General features: G+C 45.5%; 1 long non-coding RNA gene across 1 annotated transcript in view; it reads left to right on the top strand.

Annotated features, from left to right (window-relative positions):
* Positions 1–19,650: 19,650 nt before the first annotated feature.
* LOC137304310 (uncharacterized) overlaps positions 19,651–23,309 on the top strand; it is an 83,733-nt gene continuing 80,074 nt past the window's right edge. The window contains exon 1 of the long non-coding RNA XR_010958552.1: positions 19,651–19,690. This is a non-coding gene — a long non-coding RNA (uncharacterized lncRNA). The remainder of the gene's footprint in view (positions 19,691–23,309) is intronic.

The raw sequence follows: 23,309 nt of genomic DNA, 5'->3' as shown, positions 1-23,309 counted from the left end.
AGTTAGCTTAACAACAACTACAATGTCAAGAGAGTAAAAAGGAAAGAAAAACTACTTACCACTCCCTTTAAGGAGTTTACTCCTTTAAATTATTCTTAATTTAGAGAATGTTAACTACACTAGGGACCTTGATTCACTAAAAAAAAACGCTACTTCATATCAGACCTGCAGACCTTCCCTTTCTTTTTACTTTAGTTACTGTAGATAAGTAGAAATACTCACCTGAACCTACTCACCAATCAGGTGCCTCCCGTGTCGCGTCCCGATCTGATTCCTGACGTCACTTCGAACTCGGTCGCAGCTCCGCTCGGCTCGGCTCCTCTCAGCGCTCTAAAATCCCGCCTTTTATCGGACGCTCCCTCCGCTCGGCTCGGCTCCTCTCAGCTGTTCTCAGCGCTCTGAAATCCCGCCTTTTATCGGACGCTCCCTCCGCTCGGCTCGGCTCGGCTCGGCTCCTCTCAGCGCTCTGAAATCCCGCCTTTTATCGGACGCTCCCTCCGCTCGGCTCGGCTCCTCTCGGCTGTTCTCAGCGCTCTGAAATCCCGCCTTTTATCGGACGCTCCCTCCGCTCGGCTCGGCTCCTCTCAGCTGTATAGCGCCTTTCACATCCTCAGGACATCCCAAAGTGCTTTACAGCCAATGAAGTGCTTTTGAACTGTAATCATTGTTGTTTCGCAGGAAACGCTGCAGCCAATTTGTGCACAGTAAGTTCCCACAGTAAATGTGACGAATGGCCAGTTAATCTGTTTTAGTGATGTTGGTTGAGAGATAAACATTGGCCACTGGGGAGAACTCCCCTCCTCTTCTTTGAATAGTGCCATGGGATCTTTTACATCTACCCAAACAGGCAGACAGAGCCTTGGTTTAATACGGACATACATACGAATTAAGAACAGGAGTAGGCCATTCGGCCCCTCGAGCCTGCTCTGCCATTTGATAAGATCATGACCTCAACCCTACTTTCCTGTCTACTTACTATAACCTTTGACTCCCTTGTTAATCAGGAATGTTTCTTTGTAGCAGCACCTCCAACAATGCTGCACTCCCTCAGTACTGCACTGGAGTGTCAGCCTGGATGGGGGAGTGGGTGGGAGAATTGGCAGTACAGGGTCACAGCCGTACCTGAGACCCAGAAAGGCAAAGCTCCCTCCTGGAAGACCATGGTGCCTGAAACTACCTACCTGTTCCCAACTAGAATATCTTGTCTGAAGGCAAATAGGAAAATTGAATAGGATTTGATCCCAACTCCATGGTTCCCATTAACAATGGAAAATCCTTCTATGATGCTCTCTCTACCCATGGGATTAGGATGTTGAGAGGTTGCTCTTGAAGTGAGCACAGGGACTGAGCACAGTGGGTAAGCAAAGTCCATTCCAGTGCTCAGATTGTTTGCTTGCTACATCGTTCTTTAAAAAAAAACACTCCTCCCTTCAAACTACAAGCTGTATCAAATCAATGACCATGCACTTCCAAGGAGGAGTCAAGCCTACCCTCTTAATTGGTCCTGGCGTCACTTTGTCAAACACCATGGTCTCCCAGGAGGACGCCTTGCCCTTATGGGTCTCAGATAGGCCTTCAACACTGTACTGCCAATTCTCCACCCACCCCGCTGTGGACCAAAGCTTCCCGATCCAGGCTGACATTTCAGTGCAGTACTGAGGGAGTGCAGCACTGTCGTAGGTGCCATCTTTCAGTTGAGGCATCAGAGCAACGCCTGTTCAGGCGGATGTATTCGATGCCACGGCACTATTTGAAGACGAGCAGGAGAGTTCTCCTGCAGTCCTGGTCAATATTTATCCCTCAACTGACGTCATGAAGACCAGCAAACACTGCCTTGTGCTCATTGCATGTATTTGACTTCCAGTGTGTCCCTTTCATGCTGTCAAACAAATCACGAGCACACCAAACCCATCGTAATGAATGGTTAGATTTGGGAATGAAAGCTCGAAGGATTGGGGCCTTTCTCACTGGAACACAGAAGGTTAAGGAGGGATTTAATAGAGCTTTTCAGAACTGTAAAAGGTTTTGAGATTGTGAATAGTGAAAGATTGTTTCCACTATTACGGTTAATCCGTAACAAGTGAGGATTACCACTCGAAGAATGAAGGGTGAAGTTAGCAGAAATGATTTAACACAGAGGATTATTAGAACATGAAATGCTTTACCACAAGTGACTATTGAGGCAGGGATGATAACAGCATTTAATAGTGAATTGGATAAGCATTTGAAAAGGAAGAATAGTAAAGGCTAAAGGGAGAGGGCGGGGTATTGGGATTAGAGTCGGCAGCTACAGATGAAGAGCTAACACTAGCACAGGGAAAACAGACTGAAGTTCCTCCTTCTCTGGTGCAATTTCTATGAAGCTAAAACTTGCAACAGTCTGTTCCTTGTGTCTGAACCTTTTTTTTGATTAATTTGAAGAAAGACCTTGCATTTATATAGCACCTTTCACAACCTCAGGACGTCCCAAAGCACTTTACAGCAAATCAAGTACTTTTTGAAGTGTAGTCACTGTTGTAATGTAGGAAACACAGCAGCCAATTTGCGCACAGCAAGATCCCACGAAGATCAATGAGATAATGGGCATATAATCTATAATTTGGATGAACAAGTCCCTTCAAGGCCTTTGATCTCATCCTTCCAGAGTGTTATTCCTCTGTCATTTTAGCTTTTATTTTTTAACGTGACTGTTAATGTCTCATCTGGAGGATGGTACTTTCGACAAGGCAGCACTCCCTCAGTGCTGCACTGCAGTGTCAGGCTCGATTATCAGCTCAAGTCCTAGGCTATGGGGCTTGAACTGATGACCTTTGAACCCAAAGGCAAGAGCACTACTGACTAACTGACTAAGACTAGTGGAACCCCACGAGCTATTGCCAAACTACACAGATCATTTCATGCCAAGTGTAAGGAACGAGTTAATTGTTATAGTGCAGTAATATTAACTTTTAGCTTTTTGCCTGTTAAGTGAGTCTCTGTTAGAACAATGAAAGTGTAATCACAAGACAGCTTGCTTTATTTTATTAATTATAGATGTGGTGAAAAGCAATGGTCAGTTTGGACAGAAAACCTAATTAAAAGATTTTTCAGTAATTATTTGATAACAAGTTTTGCAGGAAGGAAACTGCATACCGACAGAAAAGCTTTCTTTATCACTCAAGCCTTGAAGATAAACACCTGCCTGAGAAAGATGTTATATCTGGAAAGTTAGGGAATGAGTCAAGTAAAAAGGAATTAGCACGGGTTGATGGCTGAAAGGACTGGCAAATGAGTATTGAATGATAACTACCCAATGTAACTATGAAACATATGAACTGTCATGTAGCAGAGTTGGAAAGGTATAAAAAGTGGGTGTTGGATCAGGTACTTGGGAACTCAAAGGAATGGCCAACTAAGTACACTGAGCTCAAAACTGTAATGTGTTTTGAATTTCCCAGCTAATAACTCGCAAGGTTTTGCCATCTAGACTCGACTATCCCACCTTCCACCCTCTGTAAACTTGAGCTCATCCAAAACTCTGCTGCCCGTATCCTAACTCGCACCAGGTTCTGTTCACCCATTACCCCCTGTGCTCGTTGGCCTACATTGGCTCCTGGTCGGGCAGCGCCTCGATTTTAAAATTCTCATCCTTGTTTTTAAATCCTCCATGGTCTCACCCCTCTCTATCTCTGTAACCTCCTCCAGCCCTACAACCCTCCGTGATCTCTGAGCTCCTCCAATTCTGGCCTCATGCACATCTCCAATTTTCATCACTCCACCATTGGCAGTCGTGCCTTCAGCACCCTAAGCTCTGGAATTCCCGCCATAAACCTCTCTACCTCTCTCTCCTCCTTTAAGATGCACCTTAAAACCTACCTCTTTGACCAAGCATTTGGTCACCTGTTCTAATATCTCCTTATTTGGCTCAATGTCAAATTTTGTTTGATAACACTCCTGTGAAGCACCTTAGGACATTTTATTATGTTATATAAATGCATATGTTATAATTGTTGTTATTTTATGTGCAGCTGTTACATAGAATCTACAGCACGGAAACAGGCCATTCAGCCCAACAGGTCTATGCTGGTGTTTATGCTCCTCAGGAGCCTCCTCCCACCCATCTTCATCTAACCCTATCAGCTTATCCTTCTATTCCTTTCTCCCACATAGGCTTATCTAGATTCCCCTTAAATACATCTATCTTATTCGCCTCAACTACTCCATGTGATAGCGAGTTCCACATTCTAACCACTCTCTGAATAAAGAAGTTTCTCCTGCATTCCCAATTGGATTTATTAGTGACTATCTAATATTTATGGCTTCTAGTTTTGGACTCTCCCACAAATGGAAACATCTTCTCTACATCTACCCTATCGAACCCCTTCATAATTTTAAAAGACCTCTATCAGGTCATCCCTCAGCCTTCTCTTTTCCAGAGAAAAGAACCCCAGCCTGTTCAGTCTTTTTTTCATCACCAAAGCCATTCATTCAGCTGCCTCAGCCACTTCCGTCACTTCCGCCTTTCCTCCTTCCACTGTAGCCCTGAACTCCCCTGTCTCTCCTTAGTTTCTCCCTCATCTCCCCCATGCCCATTCCAAGCTCATCTCGACCATGAGACCCAATTCCTACGCCCTTGACTCAATTCCACTAAATGCCTGATAGCCCAGCTTCTGTCTCTGGTCCCCATATTGCATGTATTGTTATTGATTCCCTGTCCGCAGGTACCATCACCACCTTCCGCCTCAATATATCCATCCTCAGCCCCCTCTGTCCTCGTTAAGTACCACTCCATCTCCAACTTCCCTTTTCACTAGCAAGTCTGTAACTGTGACAGTGGTCCATTATCCCACCTCAATGTCCGTGACTCTCTGCAGCCATTGACACCAATGGCCACGCCGTCCTCCTCCAAAACTTCTCCTCCGTTGTCCAGCTCGGTGGGACTGTGAAGCGCCTCGGGATGTTTTTACTACGTGAAAGGCGCTATATAAATGCAAGTTGCTGTCGTTGATCCAGGGGTGCTGGGGCCAACTGTAGCATCCCAATCGCTGAGACCAGCGTGGACTCGGAACTGAATCTGATGCCTGTGCTGCTCCGCATTTATCAGCTGAGCTACCAAAATCTTTGAGTAACCTTTGAGAGCTCGGGTAATCAGGAGAAGTCAGGATTGAATTACTGATGAAAGGTCACAGAAGGATGTTGTAATTACTGAGCTCATTCCAAATAATGCTATCAGTTTCCGACTTTCCCTTTCACTGCTTTACAGCGAGCTTGATGAGCTCGGATGGTATGAGTATGGTTAGTTTGATAGAGGTACACTTCAATACACCATACATTATATCTTCGCTGGCTATAAGAGTCCATGTGAAATGAGTTTGGAAAGTCACAATCCATTTCCTCGTGGGCATGGAGCCATATCGCAAAGCAATCCTTAATTTGACACTAAATTGCACTAATCTCACTCACTGGTGTGGGCAGCTGAAAACTGAAAGCTATCACATTAATACAGGCGCTGTGCTCTCCTCTGATGTTGGGACAGGGGCACATGATCAGGGTATTGTGGAGAAGGCACATTTTGCAAGCCTCCACTGCCGGCTGGTAGCCGATGTCATAACATCGAGGGGCAGAGCTATCATAGAATCATACAGCACAGAAGAAGGCCATTAGTCCCACTCTTTCCCCATAGCCCTGGAAATTCTTTCCTTTTCAAGTATTTATCCAATTCCCTTTTGAAAGTTACTATTGAATCTGCTTCCGCCGCCCTTTCAGGCAGAGCATTCCAGATCGTAACAACTCGCTGTGTAAAAATAACTCTCCTCATTCCCCACTCTGGTTCCAGAGCCTCATTAGATCTTTGAATAATATGCAAATCAATTCCCACACTGAATTATGGACTATAGGCCAGTTACCAGGGAATTATAGCCCAGTTCGCTTTTAAAAAATTCATTCTAAGGATGTGGGCATCACTGGCAAGGCGATCAATTATTGTGCTTCCCTCAATGGCTTGAGAACCTGATGGTGGACCATCTTGTAGCTGTTTGATACATCTGAGTGGCTTGCTCAGCCATTCAGAGGGCAGTTAAGAGTCAACCACATAGTCCTGACTATGTAAGGACCAGGTTAGTGAACCATTTGGGTTTTTACAATAATCTGACAGCGTTATGGTCACTTTTATTGATACCAGATTTTTATTTTCAGATGTTTTAAGACTAAATTCAAATTCTCAACCTTCCATGGTTCTCTGGATTATTAGTCCAGGCCTCTGGATTACTAGTCTAGTAACACGACCACTACACCACCATACCCGTAGCTTAACATCAGTGATAGGATAGGTACTAGAATCTTTGCTTAAAGATCAGATGACAAAACATCTAGAGACCGAGAATATAATAAAAATAGTCAGCAAGGATTTCTAAAAGGAAGGTCATGCTAAACCAACCTTATTGAATTCTTTGAAGGAATAAGAGAAAGAGTAGACAAGGTTAATGCAGTGGATGTGGTATACATGGACTATCAGAAGGCCTTCAATACAATGCCACATAATAGACTCATGACAAAGGTCAAGGCAGGTGGAGTCAGGGGTCAGGTAGCCGATGAAAGATGGCGACAAAACAGAAAACAGGTAGGAGTTAAGGGAAGTTTCTCGGACTGATAGGAAGTGGGACGTGGCATCCCACAAGGATTCGAGCTGGGATGAATTCTGTTCATCCTATACATAAATGATTTGGACTCAGTAATTAGCAGATGACACCAAATTGGGGGGTATAGCTAATAATGTGGAGGACTGCACAGGAAGACAAAAACAGGCTTGCAGAGTGGGCAGATAAATGGCAAATGAAATTTAATATAACAAAGTGTGAGGTGGTTCATTTTGGTAAGAGGAATAAGGAAGCCACTTATTCCTTGGAAGGTAAGAAACTAAATGGGGTGGAAGAGCAAAGGGATCTGGGAATACAGATACATAAATCACTAAAAGTAGCAACGCAATTAATAAGGCTATAACGTGTGCAAGTGAAGTACTGGAGTTCATTTCTAGAGAAATAGAATACAAAAGCCCAGGGAGGTAATGCTAAATTTATATAGAACTTGGAGTACTGATCTGGTCTCCATACTACAAAAAGGATATTGAAACACTGGAGAAAGTGCAGAAAAGATTTACAAGGCGGTTACCAGAATTGGAAGGATGCAACTATCACGAAAGATTGAGCTGACTGGGGCTGTTTTCATTGGAAAAGAGAAGACTAAGAAAAAAACTGATAGAGGTCTTTAAAATTATGAAGGGGTTCGATAGGGTGGATGTGGGGAAATTGTTTCCACTTGTGGGTGAGTCCAGAGCAGGTGGGCTTAAATATTAGATAGCCACTAACAGATCAAATAAAGAATTTAGGAGGAATTTCTTTGCACAGAGAGTGGTGAGAACATGGAACTCGCTGCCACGTGGAGAGATTGAAGCACATCGCATATATGCATTTAAGAGGAGGCTTAATGCATACATGAGGGAGAAGGTAATAAATAGTCAGGGTGGGAAGAGGAAATTTGAGTCGGAGGAGGCTCCAGTGGAGTATAAACACCGACATAGACCAGTTGGGCCGAATGGCCTGTTCCTGTGAAGTAGATTCTAAGTAATTTCACATGTTTTTTTCTCTGCTTAGCTCACTCTTTATAACTCAGAATGACTGTTTGGTTGACCTGTCCTTTAGAAGTTGACTTGGAGTTTTAAATGCTGGTATTAAATTTGCATTTTTATTAACTTACTAAATGTGGCTTTGTCAGCAATGTCCACATTCTGAGAGCAAATAAAAGAAACGGGCCTTATAAGTTCTTCCCCTGGGCAACAAAGTCCACAAGAAATGGCTGAATGAACAGATGAGGTGCGAGTGGTTACATCACCTAACACTACTTATTAAAATGGATGATCTCATGCGAGTCAGTGCCTTTGTACAATGTGTTGTGGACTTAGTTCCTGGAATAGGTGATTTACAATGGGTGTTGCTTGCTGCGTACGTTTGTCATTTATATGCTGTATCCCAATGAGCGTGTACATTTGGCCTGCAAAACAACACCATAGAACAGCTCACGTTCTTCATACGGATCTGCAGTTCCATCAGGACAAGTCAGGTTTGACCACAGAGGAATGAGTGACAAGCATGGCCTGTTGTGTGAGAGCAGGGGTCAGGCCTCAGATGAGAAGGGGATGACTACCTGAACCCTTCTGAAAACAAACGTCACACCTCGCTCCTCCAAAGGGTTGTGGATGCTGGGGGTCAATTGAAATTTTCAAGGCTGAGATGGATAGACTTTTGTTGGGTAAGGGTATCAAGGGATATGGAGCAAAAGCAGGTAAATGGAGTTGAGATGCAGATCAGCCATGATCTAATAGAATGGCGGAACAGGCTCGAGAGGCTGAATGGTCTCCTCCTGTACCTACGTTCCTATGGAAACTTGGCCAATTTCACCACTGGGAGCAATTCAACACCATAGATAACTAGACAAGAATATCACCCTTGGGAAAAGCACCAACTGTAACCATGCAAAAAAAACTTTGGCAAACACATACTGAGCATTAACAAGAAGTTAACAAGCCCTCAGCAAGTAATTTACATTCCAACATTTTATTACTAGCAGATATAACACAGGTCCCCAAATTTTTATGAATCAACCGTCCTCAGCAACTACGCATTTCACATTTTTGATAATGCTGAGGATTTTTTATACCTTAATGCCTAATAACAATGAAAGACTCAACAGTCTTGGTAATGGAAGGTAGATCAGATATGATTCAACACATTGGTGTCGAATCAGTTCGAGCCGCACACTGAATCAAGCACGCTGATGAACGTACATTATCACTTCAGCATCATTCTGATCCTGTGTAATGTGCCCGTGCACAAATCTGCCTTTCCTGCTCCATCCTCACATCTCTAATGAGTCTGGTGCAGGGAAGTGTCGCAGTGTTCTGGGATTTCTGGCAGCGTGGCTGAGATCTCCACAAAATAGGTCGCAATGAAAAGGGAATTCATTATTTCGGAGCAGTTTGGTAGCGATGTTGTGATTATTACAGATATGCCGAAAGAGCTGAGGAGCTCACGCTGACCGCATTTTGTGGCTGGAGCAGTTCAGCAAATCAATTCAGCAGAGCCACAGATTCAGAGCTAAGAATGGGTCATGTTCAAACATTCATTGGACATGAACACAACTGATCCTTGTCCCTAAATGTTTGGGTATGGCAACTTTTGAGTCAACATTACACAAGGTATTTGGGGCATTTATTTAATTAACGATGGGTTGTTAACCTGGAACAACTGGAGCATTGAACACACTGAATCAGGAGCATTGAACACACTGAATCAGGAGCATCGAACACACTGAATCAGGAGCATCGAACACACTGAATCAGGAGCATCGAACACACTGAATCAGGAACATCGAACACACTGAATCAGGAACATCGAACACACTGAATCAGGAACATCGAACACACTAAATCAGGAACATCGAACACATTGAATCAGGAACATCGAACACATTGAATCAGGAGCATCGAACACACTGAATCAGGAACATCGAACACACTGAATCAGGAACATCGAACACACTGAATCAGGAACATCGAACACACTGAATCAGGAGCATCGAACACATTGAATCAGGAACATCGAACACAATGAATCAGGAACATCGAACACATTGAATCAGGAACATCGAACACATTGAATCAGGAACATCGAACACATTGAATCAGGAGCATCGAACACATTGAATCAGGAACATCGAACACATTGAATCAGGAACATCGAACACACTGAATCAGGAACATCGAACACACTGAATCAGGAACATCGAACACACTGAATCAGGAACATCGAACACACTGAATCAGGAACATCGAACACACTGAATCAGGAACATCGAACACACTGAATCAGGAACATCGAACACACTGAATCAGGAACATCGAACACATTGAATCAGGAACATCGAACACACTGAATCAGGAACATCGAACACATTGAATCAGGAACATCGAACACATTGAATCAGGAGCATCGAACACATTGAATCAGGAACATCGAACACACTGAATCAGGAACATCGAACACATTGAATCAGGAACATCGAACACATTGAATCAGGAGCATCGAACACACTGAATCAGGAGCATCGAACACACTGAATCAGGAACATCGAACACATTGAATCAGGAACATCGAACACATTGAATCAGGAACATCGAACACATTGAATCAGGAACATCGAACACATTGAATCAGGAACATCGAACACATTGAATCAGGAACATCGAACACACTGAATCAGGAACATCGAACACATTGAATCAGGAACATCGAACACATTGAATCAGGAACATCGAACACACTGAATCAGGAACATCGAACACATTGAATCAGGAACATCGAACACATTGAATCAGGAACATCGAACACATTGAATCAGGAGCATCGAACACATTGAATCAGGAACATCGAACACACTGAATCAGGAACATCGAACACACTGAATCAGGAACATCGAACACACTGAATCAGGAGCATCGAACACACTGAATCAGGAACATCGAACACACTGAATCAGGAACATCGAACACACTGAATCAGGAACATCGAACACACTGAATCAGGAACATCAAACACACTGAATCAGGAACATCGAACACACTGAATCAGGAACATCGAACACACTGAATCAGGAACATCGAACACATTGAATCAGGAGCATCGAACACATTGAATCAGGAACATCGAACACATTGAATCAGGAACATCGAACACACTGAATCAGGAACATCGAACACACTGAATCAGGAACATCGAACACACTGAATCAGGAACATCGAACACACTGAATCAGGAACATCGAACACACTGAATCAGGAACATCGAACACACTGAATCAGGAACATCGAACACACTGAATCAGGAACATCGAACACATTGAATCAGGAACATCGAACACATTGAATCAGGAACATCGAACACATTGAATCAGGAGCATCGAACACATTGAATCAGGAACATCGAACACACTGAATCAGGAACATCGAACACATTGAATCAGGAACATCGAACACATTGAATCAGGAGCATCGAACACACTGAATCAGGAACATCGAACACATTGAATCAGGAACATCGAACACATTGAATCAGGAACATCGAACACATTGAATCAGGAACATCGAACACATTGAATCAGGAACATCGAACACATTGAATCAGGAACATCGAACACACTGAATCAGGAACATCGAACACATTGAATCAGGAACATCGAACACATTGAATCAGGAACATCGAACACACTGAATCAGGAACATCGAACACATTGAATCAGGAACATCGAACACATTGAATCAGGAACATCGAACACATTGAATCAGGAGCATCGAACACATTGAATCAGGAGCATCGAACACACTGAATCAGGAACATCGAACACACTGAATCAGGAGCATCGAACACACTGAATCAGGAACATCGAACACACTGAATCAGGAACATCGAACACATTGAATCAGGAACATCGAACACATTGAATCAGGAACATCGAACACATTGAATCAGGAGCATCGAACACATTGAATCAGGAACATCGAACACATTGAATCAGGAACATCGAACACATTGAATCAGGAACATCGAACACACTGAATCAGGAACATCGAACACATTGAATCAGGAACATCGAACACACTGAATCAGGAACATCGAACACACTGAATCAGGACCACTATCCTCAGGAGTACCCCACTATCCCAGGGATTACTCCACTATCCCAGGGATTACCCCACTATCCTCAGGATTACCCCACTATCCTCAGGATTACCCCACTATCCTCAGGATTACCCCACTATCCCAGGGATTACCCCACTATCCTCAGGATTACCCCACTATCCTCAGGATTACCCCACTATCCTCAGGAGTACCCCACTATCCCAGGGATTACCCCACTATCCCAGGGATTACACCACTATCCTCAGGATTACTCCACTATCCCAGGGATTACCCCACTATCCCAGGGATTACCCCACTATCCTCAGGAGTACCCCACTATCCTCAGGAGTACCCCACTATCCCAGGGATTACCCCACTATCCCAGGGATTACCCCACTATCCTCAGGAGTACCCCACTATCCCAGGGATTACCCCACTATTCCCAGGATTACCCCACTATCCTCAGGAGTACCCCATGATCCTGAGGACCATCCCACAGAGTTTCTCACTATAGCAGTAGCTGCTAATACAAATCCTGCAGACATGTCGTGTGCTGTTTGGGTCGTGTTGTCTGCCTGGGTGTTTAGAATAAAGAGCAAATAAATATACATCTGAACACGGAAATCCCTGATGATGATGGAAATATTTTGTATTCATTCAGAGGCAAACATGTCCTCTGTTGGCGATCTCTTGGGAGTTGCAACTATTCCAAACGAGTTCGGAATGAAAAGGAAAGTGTGGATGACGCTGGGTGTGGGCGTGAGGCTGGTTACTGAGCAGAGGCGTGGCAGGTTCGGGCTGATCGATGAGAGCTGCATTGAGCTGGGAAGGGCCACTGCAACACAGTGCACCCTGCACTGGCAGCCCGACCACTCAAATCCAAAACTTCCAGCCCCACCTGCATACTCTTAATCAAAACAATTGCTTCTAATTGTCACAATCACTGATTTATTTTGCTAGGATCCTGTTATCGTACAAAATATCTCATTGTAACATTCTACACCCAACCATCCAGCTCACTGTAACACTGTACATACCCTGATCTACCTCACTGTAACACTGTACATACCCTGATCTACCTCACTGTAACACTGTACATACCCTGATCCAGCTCACTGTAACACTGTACATACCCTGATCCAGCTCACTGTAACACTGTACATACCCTGATCTACCTCACTGTAACACTGTACATACCCTGATCTACCTCACTGTAACACTGTACTTACCCTGATCCAGCTCACTGTAACACTGTACATACCCTGATCCAGCTCACTGTAACACTGTACATACCCTGATCTACCTCACTGTAACACTGTACATACCCTGATCCACCTCACTGTAACACTGTACATACCCTGATCCACCTCACTGTAACACTGTACATACCCTGATCTACCTCACTGTAACACTGTACATACCCTGATCTACCTCACTGTAACACTGCTCATACGCTGATCTACCTCACTGTAACACTGTACATACCCTGATCCACCTCTGTGTGGGCAGTCAGTAAGGTTGTTAATCTGGAGTGACGATGGATATTGTGCATCCGAACCCCTTCTGCAAGCTCATGAACTGTAAATCCTGGGAGTGTGTTGGGTGACTCTTCCTCTTCTGCCAATGTATCACTAGTGTTATAATCACACTCTCAAGCTAACGGTATTTGAGACGATCATACTTTTCAACACAAATGGTGTTATCACATCACGTGCTTCCGAATTACAACGAATAATTTCCGAACCATTTTTCCACAGATGCGATGGTTGCTCAATTATCTGAGCTGCTGGGTGAGGGACTAAGTAATGGTGAAAGGGAGCATTCGTGTTTCAATTCGCTCTCAGTCCCCTGTTCCAGTGTAAATCCTGTTGGGAGCCTTTTTCTCAACACGGGCTGCTGGATAGTAACGCATTTGCCGAATCACACACAGAATGATACCGGAGATAAAAGGGTTAAATTATGAGGATGGGTTGCATAGATTAGGTTTGTATTCCCTCGAGTTTAGAAGATTAAGAGCTGATCTAATTGAGCTGTTTAAGATGATTAAAGGAATTGACAGGGTAGACAGAGAGAAACTATTTTCTCTGGTGGGGGGAGTCTAGAACAAGGGGGCATAACCTTAAAATTAGAGCTAAGCCGTTCAGGGGGTGACGTCAGGAAGCACTTCTTCACACAAAGGAGAGTGGAAATCTGGAACTCTCTCCCCCAAAAAGCTGGGGATCAATTGAAAATGTCAAAATTGATAGAGTTTTTTTTGGGTAAGGATATTAAGGGCTTTGGGTAAATGCAATTGAGATACAGATCAGCTATGATCTAATCGAATGGTGGAACAGGCTCGAGGGGCTGAATGGCCTCCTCCTCTTCCTAAGTTCCTGTGCTGAGTTCTGGCTGGGATTTTCCATTCTATCCCGACTAAGACTGAGCCCGTGGCGGAGGAGGGTTTATGCCCACATGAATGAGCCGCCACTGATCCCCACAAAAATTCCGAGGGCAGCCTTATGCAAATGTTTCCAGCGGGCATTCCCACCCTATGCTTGGGAGCTGACTCCTGGGGGGAGGGGGAGAGGAAGGGAACGGGAAATTGCGAAACAAAGGAACAGAAAATGCTGGTGACTCTCGACAGGTCTGTGGCTAAAGAGAAAAGGTTGACGTTTCAGGCACGTGTCCCTTCGTCACAACTGGGATTCAGAGTAAAGTGGCAGAAACTACCAACGTAGAATTGACAATCCGATGCACCTGAATGGATTGGTCGTTCTTTCCTTGAGCCTTTAAATTATTGGCGCCATGATGCTACTCCTAGCAACGCTGGATATTTGCCGAAAACTGGTCTTCCCAGAAATCGGTGTTGCCGAGGCGATAATTATGTCACTGTCACCTCATTTGACTACACCGTCCGTGAGAGTTTCATTGATGTAGCACTAATAGATCCAACAGCAGCACAGCATCGGAGAAGTCATGTTAATCCTGCATTGAACCTTGGTTAGACCACACTTGGAGTACTGTGCACAGTTCTGGTCTCCATATCACAAAAAGGATATAGAGGCACTGGAGGAGGCGCAAAACAGGTTTTCAAGGATGATACCAGAATTGTGAGGTTCTAACTATCAGGAAAGACTGAACAGGCTGGGGTTCCTTTCTCTAGAAAAGAGAAGGCTGAGGGGTGATCTGGTAGAGGCCTTTAAAATTATATAGTGGTTTGATAGGATGGATGTAAAGAAGATATTTCCACTTGTGGGGGAGGGAGGGCAAAACTAGGGGCCATAAATATAAGATAGTCACTAATAAAATCTAATAGGGAATTCAGGAGAAACTTCCTTACTCAGAAAGTGATTAGAATGTGGCACTTGCTACCACATGGAGTAGTTGAGGTGAATCACATAGATGCCTTTAAGGGGAAGCTAAATGAGGGAGAAAGGAATAGCAGGATATGCTGATAGGATTAGATGAAGAGGGGTGGGAGGAAACTCGTGAGGAGCATAAACACCAGCATGGACCAGTTGGGCCGAATGGCCTGTTTCTGTGCTGTAAATTCTATGTGATTCCATGTAAAGGGGGCAGCGACCTGGCTATCCAGCAGATTAACTGGTGATTTATCTCTTGCTGTTTGTGGGACCTCCCTGTGTGCAAATTGGCTGCCGCGTTTCAATACATGACAACAGTGACGGCAATTCCAAAGGCATTTTGGGACATCCTGAGGATGTGAAAGGTGCTATATAAATGCAAGTCCTTTCTTCTTAACAGTAACATTCTTCCATTGGCCAATAGTACCACGTGGATTCAATACAGGTCCTCTGAACTGGACGGGAGGTGCAACAACTCCAAAGCAGCAATAAAGCAAAAGGCAAGCAGTGAGATGTGACGATTCCCACTTTCTCCTTCTGCACAGCTCCTAGCAATAGGGGAGAATTACAGAGAAACACAACGGGGTCTAAATTCGCCAGGGGCAATGGTGCAAAACGGACAAGTGCCGATTATCTTTAACATGGATGGTTGCAATAACTTTTATGTGAGATAGGGAGGGGGAGAGAGGAGGGTCAGAGAACGAGAAGGAAGATGGGAAGGGAGAGGGAGAGAGAGGAGAACCAGAATTTTCACATCGTTCACCTGACGAAGGGGGAAGCCTCCGAAAGCTTGTGAATTTAAAATAAAATTGCTGGACTATAACTTGGTGTTGTAAAATTGTTTACAACCAGAATGAAGAGGAAGAGAGGCGAGGGAGAGAAAAGAATGGCGGACATAAAGAACGAGAAGAGAAAAAGGGAGCAAGAGATGGAGAGAAAATGCAGAAGGCAGAGGGGAGGAGAGAGACTGAAATGGAGAATAGGAAACACAGGGAGAGAAAGGATGACAAAGGGAGAGACTTTCGTTCATTTATTCACTGTAAACATCTAGCAAAATAGATCAGGCAACACATCTTAATTTTCCTTGTCAGGGCTCTCCTTTAATGTGAAATGAAATGATCCATCTGTCTTCATTGAGACAATGCTGCCTCATGCTGTGTGTGGGTGCGTTTGTGTAAGATCCTTTGTGATGCTGTTGAACACATAGCATCAATTATATCTGGCTCAGCTTCTTTCTGTTCTGTTAAACTTAGATGGTCTGTCTGACTGGGGATGGTGGCTGTCTCATTACCCCTGCTTGTTTCCTTGCTGTGGCTCCCTCTCTGCCTCCCTCCCAATGTGACTCCTTCTCTCCCTGACTCTCATTTTCCCTCCTTCCATGTCTGCCTGTCTCCTTCTCACCCTGTCACCCTGCCGTGGCTCCTTCTCTATCTCCCTCCTTCCATCCTTTTATATCTCTCTGCCATAGATTCCTCTCTATCGCCCTCCTTCCTTCCTCAGTCCCTCTTAATCTCACTACCTTCCTCCTTCACTCCCTCCTTGCCTCCCTGCTATGCCTCCCTCCCTCTCTATCTCCCTCCTTCCCTTCCTCACTCCCTCTCTATCTCCTTGCCAGCGTCCCTGCTGTGCCCCACTCCCTTTCTATCTCTCTTCTTCCTTCGCTCCCTGTCTCCCTGCCGTAGTTTCCTCTCCATGTCCCTCCTTCCCTCCCTCCCTCCCTCCCTGTCTCGCTGCTGTGGTTCCCTCCCTCTCCCATCTCGATCTCCATCCTTCCCTCACTTCTTCCCAGTCGTGGCTCCCGATATGTGGTATTTGCATATTGTTAACTGAACACTAGATGGACCCCTGGTGGGAGTAAGCACATTGTAGTAATTATGCTTCTCTACAATCCCTTTGTTATTCTTTGACAGGAATATTCTAGAGGGTCTGGAAATTTAAAAAAACGGTTAATTATTACCAGTATTTATTTGGACGTAACAGCTCCCTCTCTATCTCCCAGCCATGGCTTCCTCCCTCTCCATCTTCCTCCTTCCCTCCTTCCAGAAGTTTTGTCCAAAGGTGGTTTCATGTTGCCAATTCATTGCTGGCTAATGGCAATGTGGAAGTCTCACCAGCAAAGTCTCAATACAGAGGAGGCTAATTCTGCCACTGAGGGATCTGGATCTCAGAGGCACAGAAACCTTCAGGCTCCTTCCAGTTGCCTTTCCCCCAGTGATGATTGGTGAAGTAAAGCAGCAGAGTCTCGCTCAGATGTTGGCTCCTCTCTTGACCGCCATTCTCCTGATGCCCTGGCATCCAACATGACAGAGGTGCCCAGGTTACTGCTTTACCAGGATACTCTGACCCTTGGCAGAGGGCAGCTGGTGGAAATGGCACAGGGAGGGGGAAGAGATGGGAGGGAGGACCTAGGTGGATTCAGTCATCGATGGCACGGTGATTGGCAGTGAGGCAGGGGAGCCACTTTGTCACGGGGTTTCTTCAACCACGACTGGGAAGAAGTGAGGGAAGGATGGAGATCGAGATGGGAGAGGGAGGGAACCACAGCAGCGAGACAGGGAGGGAGGGAGGGAGGGAAGGAGGGACATGGAGAGGAAACTACGGCAGGGAGACAGGGAGCGAAGGAAGAAGAGAGATAGAAAGGGAGTGGGGCCAGGAATAATGAAGCAAAGAGAGGAATTATTCAGCCCCTCAGAGATGCTGCGACAGAAATTAAGTGGTTCAGAGCAGCTTGAGTATTTGTCTGATGCCTGTACAGTCATCAGTGGGATAAGGTAACAGGGGCCAATTCAACCAGAAGCGACCATGGCGTTTGACAGCTTCACTCAGCACCTCTAATCCCATCTATTTTACTTTAGATCCAGCTGGCGGCTGAGGGGCTGTATAATTGATCAATAGCACCTCCCAAACCCGCGTCCTCCACCATCTAGAAGGACATGGGAACACCATCACCTCCAAGTTCCCCTCCGAGACACACGTCATCCTGACTTGGGACATATATCGGCCGTTCCTTCATTGTCACTGGGTCAAAATCCTGGAACTCCCTGCCTAACAGCACTGTGGGAGAACCTTCACCACACGGACTGCAGCGGTTCAAGAAGAAGGCCCACCACCACCTTCTCAAGGGGCAACGAGGGATGGGCAATAAATGTCGGCCTTACCAGTGATGCCCACATCCTGAGAATGAACATATATATTTAAAAAATTGTTTTCTCTGATTATATGAAGGAGTGTGTGATGAGTGCCCAACTCCCTGCTGTTCTAATCACTGCTCTGTACAAAGAGGACTTTCTAATGTTTCGCGCTGCTGCTTCCCTTCAGGTTTCAACATGTTTCTCTGCATGTTTATTCTTCAATAACAGGGGACGGATGTAAAACATCCCATGACACTATTTGAAGAAGACCAAGGGAGTTTTTCCCAGTGTCCTGGCCAATATTAATCCCTCAATCAACACCACTAAAAAAAAAACAGATTTTATGGTCATTTATCTCATTGCTGTTTGTGGGATCTTGCTGTGCACCAATTAGCTGCTGCGTTTCCCACGTTACAACAGTGATTACACTTCAAAAAGTACTTCATTGGTTGTAAAGCGTTCTGGGACATCCTGAGGTCGGTTTGTCTTTCTTTTGCATGAGGCTGTTTTCTGTTGTAATCGTCATGCAAATTGCCCTATAAAGGGATATTAAACACTGATTCAGTCAGCACGCTGTTAAATATTAAGCAAAAACAATATCCGAGTTAGTGGAACAGTCAGGAGTCAGACAATGCAAACGCTCACAAATTCTGCCTCTGCTTCCCAAGTTTATACCCCCTTCTTCTCACTGGGGTATGGACCACCCCGCACTGGTTGCCTCCAGATACCTCATCAAAATGACACATTCTTCGAGCACGAGTCTGGGCCAGACTGCAGCCCATGGGTCATGTGTGGCCCTCCATTCTTGACGGTCCAGCCCTCGCTCTCTGGCTTGTCCTGTTTGAATTTGACGGGCCTGGAGTTTTGGAAAGGGCTGTCTTTGGTGATGTTGCCTCAGTGGATAAATTCTAAATCCGAACAAGGTCTTTTATTATCAGCAACTTGAGATACATATAAATGGTACAGGGATTTAAACATTATTTTTTATTTGTTCATGGGATGTGGGCGTCGCTGGCGAGGCTGGCATTTGGGACCCCAATCAGGTTTCCAACATTCCAGGATGGCCCTGGAGTCTCCAGGAATTAAAAATTCATCTCCGGGGCACCGCTGCGAGCAACACTCGGGCGAAAAATTAATTAATTAATTTAAATTAATTCAACAAAATTGTGTGTTCCTTTTTTTCATTTTCTTTGAACACTTTTATGTATTAGTTATAAAAATATTGGAGACGGGAAAAAGGCTGTTTGACTGACAATCAAGAATCATCCAATCGGGTAACGAAGAGTCTGTTATCCAATCGTCATGAGAAGGCGGGGCACCGTGAGGATGGGCCTGTTGGGTGACCAATGGCGGGAGTTTGGGGGCGGGGTGATTGGAGGTCATGTGATGAAACCTCCAAGGATATATCCAACCAGAGTTGGTGACTGCAGCAGAGGCTTCCTGATACCCATGTGACTAGGAAGACAAAAAGCCTGGAGGTATCTGATGAGTGTCAACCATCTCATGAAGGGTGAGTATTTGGGCCTTTGCAAATGTGGAACTGTACCCCAGCACCTTCAGGTCAGGTAACCAACTGGCAGAACAAGGAGGGGGAAGAAACTGTAAAAGTTCTTACCGATCCAAGCTGACACTCACCTCAGAGTATGGGTTCAAGCCCCTCTAGGCTGGCACTTCAGCACTGAGGGAATGTAGTGCTGCTGGAGGTGCTGGTCTTTCAGATGAGACTTTAATCCAAGGCCCCTGACTGCCTTTTCAGGTGGATGTAAAAGATCCCATGGCACTATTTGAAGAAGGGCAGGGGAGTGCTCCCTGGTGTTCTGGCCAACATTTATCTCTCAACCAACACCACCAAAAATGGATTACCTGGTCATTCAGCTCATTTGCTGTTTGTGGGTCTTGCTGTGTGTAAATTGGCTGCTGCATTTCCTTCCATTAGGACTAAACTTCAAAAGTACTTAATTGGCAATGAAATGCTGAGGTTATGAAAAGTGCGATTAAAAATGTATTTATTTCTTTCTATCTGGTAAGGTGTGTGTTTCATACTGAACGCATGGTTCATACTCTGTAGTTTTGAAAGTTGCCTTAATATAGAATATGCTGGGATTTGACTGTGGCTCAACCATACAGCCTCAAGTATTATGGGTAACTCCTCAGAGATTTCATTATTTCCAATATTGGCTGATTTAAGTCCTAATTTCATTTTTTTTTAATGAAAAGTATTTTCTTTGGCTTCACTAGAAAATTGCTAAATTTATAATTGAGCTCAATTCAAATCATTGGATAACTTTCTTCACCACAGACTTAAAGCCAGAGAGGAAGGGAACTCATTGAGTTTGCCCAGATTGCCCCTGTGTGTGGTACTGTGTACAGTGAGTTAGCCCGGATTGCTCTGTGTGTGTGATACTGTGTACAGTGAGTTAGCCCGGATTGCCCTGTGTCTGTGGTACTGTGTACAGTGAGTTAGCCCAGATTGCCCTGTGTGTGTAATATTGTGCACAGTGAGTTAGCCTGGATTGCTCTGTGTGTAATACTGTGTGTAGTGAGTTAGCCTGGATTGCCCTGTGTGTGTGATACTGTGTACAGTGAGTTAGCCCAGATTGCCCTGTGTGTGTAATACTGTGTACAGTGAGTTAGCCCGGATTGCTCTGTGTGTAATACTGTGTGTAGTGAGTTAGCCTGGATTGCCCTGTGTGTGATACTGTGTACAGTGAGTTAGCCCGGATTGCTCTGTGTGTAATACTGTGTGTAGTGAGTTAGCCTGGATTGCCCTGTGTGTGATACTGTGTACAGTGAGTTAGCCCGGATTGCTCTGTGTGTGTGATACTGTGTACAGTGAGTTAGCCTGGATTGCCCCTGTGTGTGTGATACTGTGTACAGTGAGTTAGCCTGGATTGCTGTGTGTGTGTGATACTGTGTACAGTGAGTTAGCCTGGATTCCCACTGTGTGTGATACTGCGTAAAGTGAGTTAGCCCGGATTGCCCCTGTGTGTGTGATACTGTGTACAGTGAGTTAGCCCGGATTGCCCCTGTGTGTGTAATACTGTGTACAGTGAGTTAGCCTGGATTCCCACTGTGTGTGATACTGCGTAAAGTGAGTTAGCCCGGATTGCCCCTGTGTGTGTGGTACTGTGTACAGTGAGTTAGCCCGGATTGCCCTGTGTGTGTGATGCTGCGTACAGTGAGTTAGCCCGGATTGCCCTGTGTGTGTGATACTGCGTACAGTGAGTTAGCCCGGATTGCCCTGTGTGTGTGATACTGTGTACAGTGAGTTAGCCCGGATTGCCCTGTGTGTGTGATACTGCGTACAGTGAGTTAGCCCGGATTGCCCTGTGTGTGTGGTACTGCGTACAGTGAGTTAGCCCGGATTGCCCTGTGTGTAATACTGTGTACAGTGAGTTAGCCCGGATTGCCCTGTGTGTGTGATACTGCGTACAGTGAGTTAGCCCGGATTGCCCTGTGTGTGTGGTACTGTGTACAGTGAGTTAGCCCGGATTGCCCTGTGTGTGTGGTACTGTGTACAGTGAGTTAGCCCGGATTGCCCTGTGTGTGTGGTACTGCGTACAGTGAGTTAGCCCGGATTGCCCTGTGTGTAATACTGTGTACAGTGAGTTAGCCCGGATTGCCCTGTGTGTGTGATACTGTGTACAGTGAGTTAGCCCGGATTGCCCTGTGTGTGTGGTACTGTGTACAGTGAGTTAGCCCGGATTGCCCTGTGTGTGTGGTACTGTGTACAGTGAGTTAGCCCGGATTGCCCTGTGTGTGTGATACTGCGTACAGTGAGTTAGCCCGGATTGCCCCTGTGTGTGTGGTACTGCGTACAGTGAGTTAGCCCGGATTGCCCTGTGTGTGTGATACTGTGTACAGTGAGTTAGCCCGGATTGCCCTGTGTGTGTGGTACTGCGTACAGTGAGTTAGCCCGGATTGCCCTGTGTGTGTGGTACTGCGTACAGTGAGTTAGCCCGGATTGCCCTGTGTGTAATACTGTGTACAGTGAGTTAGCCCGGATTGCCCTGTGTGTGTGATACTGCGTACAGTGAGTTAGCCCGGATTGCCCTGTGTGTGTGGTACTGTGTACAGTGAGTTAGCCCGGATTGCCCTGTGTGTGTGGTACTGCGTACAGTGAGTTAGCCCGGATTGCCCTGTGTGTGTGATACTGTGTACAGTGAGTTAGCCCGGATTGCCCTGTGTGTGTGGTACTGTGTACAGTGAGTTAGCCCGGATTGCCCTGTGTGTGTGGTACTGTGTACAGTGAGTTAGCCCGGATTGCCCTGTGTGTGTGATACTGCGTACAGTGAGTTAGCCCGGATTGCCCTGTGTGTGTGGTACTGTGTACAGTGAGTTAGCCCGGATTGCCCTGTGTGTGTGATACTGTGTACAGTGAGTTAGCCCGGATTGCTCTGTGTGTGTGATACTGTGTACAGTGAGTTAGCCCGGATTGCCCTGTGTGTGTGTGATACTGCGTACAGTGAGTTAGCCTGGATTGCCCTGTGTGTGTGATACTGTGTACAGTGAGTTAGCCCGGATTGCCCTGTGTGTGTGTGATACTGCGTACAGTGAGTTAGCCCGGATTGCTCTGTGTGTGTGATACTGCGTACAGTGAGTTAGCCCGGATTGCCCTGTGTGTGTGATACTGTGTACAGTGAGTTAGCCCGGATTGCTCTGTGTGTGTGATACTGCGTACAGTGAGTTAGCCCAGATTGCCCTGTGTGTGTGATGCTGTGTACAGTGAGTTAGCCCGGATTGCCCTGTGTGTGTGATACTGCGTACAGTGAGTTAGCCCGGATTGCCCCCGTGTGTGGTACTGTGTACAGTGAGTTAGCCCGGATTGCCCTGTGTGTGTGATACTGTGTACAGTGAGTTAGCCCGGATTGCCCTGTGTGTGTGATACTGCGTACAGTGAGTTAGCCCAGATTGCCCTGTGTGTGTGATACTGTGTACAGTGAGTTAGCCCGGATTGCCCTGTGTGTGTGATACTGTGTACAGTGAGTTAGCCCGGATTGCCCTGTGTGTGTGATACTGTGTACAGTGAGTTAGCCCGGATTGCCCTGTGTGTGTGATACTGTGTACAGTGAGTTAGCCCGGATTGCCCTGTGTGTGTGATACTGTGTACAGTGAGTTAGCCCGGATTG

Source organism: Heptranchias perlo, chromosome 37 (assembly GCF_035084215.1).
Source record: "Heptranchias perlo isolate sHepPer1 chromosome 37, sHepPer1.hap1, whole genome shotgun sequence".
Classification (NCBI taxonomy): Eukaryota; Metazoa; Chordata; class Chondrichthyes; order Hexanchiformes; family Hexanchidae; genus Heptranchias; species Heptranchias perlo.
The sequence above is the reverse complement of the archived record's forward strand: the minus strand, read 5'-3'. Positions and strand labels throughout refer to the sequence as shown.